We start from the raw sequence: 1,471 nt of genomic DNA, 5'->3' as shown, positions 1-1,471 counted from the left end.
CAATTTTTCTAGGGCTTTGCCCATGGTATCTAGCAGACATATTGGCCTATATGCTTTACATTCCATTGGATCCTTATCTGGCTTCCTAAGTATTATTACTTCCGCTCTTTTCCATCTTATTGGAAAAGTGCCTCTTTCCAAACATTTATTGTAAAGACTTGCCAATATTGGAGCTATTTTTTCTTTTATTGCCTGAAGAACCTCGACCGTAACCCTGTCGGGTCCGGGAGATTTTCCTCTTTTTAGGTTTGATATCACTTCTACCACCTCCTGCGGTGAGAAGGGGTAGACTATTATATTGTTATTATATTCTCTTTGTGCTCTCTCTCTTATAGCTGCCTGCTCCGGTGTGTCCTCAGTGGGATCATCATCCGGTAGCAGGGCTTGGAGGAGCACCGTTATTGTCTCTTGTCTTGTTGTGGTCGTTCTGTTTTCATTTGGTATTCTTATAGATGAGAGGACTGTTGGGGCTCTTATTTTTTCCCTTACTAGCTTGTAAGGCTTTCCCCAGGGATCCATTGCTAAGTTATTTCTTACAAAATTTTCCCAACTTCTTTTCCTCACTTCTATGATTTCTCTTCTATATCTCTCCCTGTATTGCCTGTATATGTTTAGTCTATATTCTCTATCTTGTGGGTTGAATGTGCGCTGATACCTGCGTCTTGCCCTGCGCGTAGCCTGACGTAGGTCACTTAGTTCTGGAGTCCATGGTGCCGGGTGGACGCTTTGGACTCTGCTTCTCTTTGGTACGACTGCGTCAATTACCTCCTTTACGCTATTAACTATCTGCTCCACTATCTCATCAATCTCGAGAGCCTCATCCAGCTCCGGCGGGCTATACTCCCGGGAGAGTCTTTCCCAGTCTACTTTTTTGTAGTCATATTCTGAAAGCCATTCCTGTAGCACTACCGGAGTGTGTCCGCAGTCCGCACCCGCGCGCCCCCGGAGGAGCACGCTAAGGCGGACGCGGCCTCGCAGCAAGGAAGATCCGTGGGAGGCCAAGGCACGGGACCGAGCTCGGATCCTGCACGCAGGTTGAAGCACCGGGGCGCGATAGGGATAGGGACAGCGGGAATCTCGTTAATCCATTCATGCGCGTCACTAATTAGATGACGAGGCATTTGGCTACCTTAAGAGAGTCATAGTTACTCCCGCCGTTTACCCGCGCTTGCTTGAATTTCTTCACGTTGACATTCAGAGCACTGGGCAGAAATCACATTGCGTCAACACCCGCTAGGGCCATCGCAATGCTTTGTTTTAATTAGACAGTCGGATTCCCCCAGTCCGTGCCAGTTCTGAGTTGATCGTTGAATGGCGGCCGAAGAGAATCCGCGCACCCGCGCGCCCCCGGAGGAGCACGCTAAGGCGGACGCGGCCTCGCAGCAAGGAAGATCCGTGGGAGGCCAAGGCACGGGACCGAGCTCGGATCCTGCACGCAGGTTGAAGCACCGGGGCGCGAACGCCGCGCAGG

At 50.4% G+C, this 1,471-nt stretch overlaps 1 pseudogene; it reads right to left on the bottom strand.

Annotated features, from left to right (window-relative positions):
- Nucleotides 1-1,028: 1,028 nt before the first annotated feature.
- LOC126434334 (large subunit ribosomal RNA) overlaps nucleotides 1,029-1,471 on the bottom strand; it is a 2,985-nt pseudogene continuing 2,542 nt past the window's right edge.

The sequence above is a fragment of the Schistocerca serialis genome, unplaced genomic scaffold (assembly GCF_023864345.2).
Source record: "Schistocerca serialis cubense isolate TAMUIC-IGC-003099 unplaced genomic scaffold, iqSchSeri2.2 HiC_scaffold_1186, whole genome shotgun sequence".
Taxonomy (NCBI): domain Eukaryota; kingdom Metazoa; phylum Arthropoda; class Insecta; order Orthoptera; family Acrididae; genus Schistocerca; species Schistocerca serialis.
Note: the sequence above shows the minus strand (reverse complement) of the source record. Positions and strands in the feature narration are given on the sequence as shown.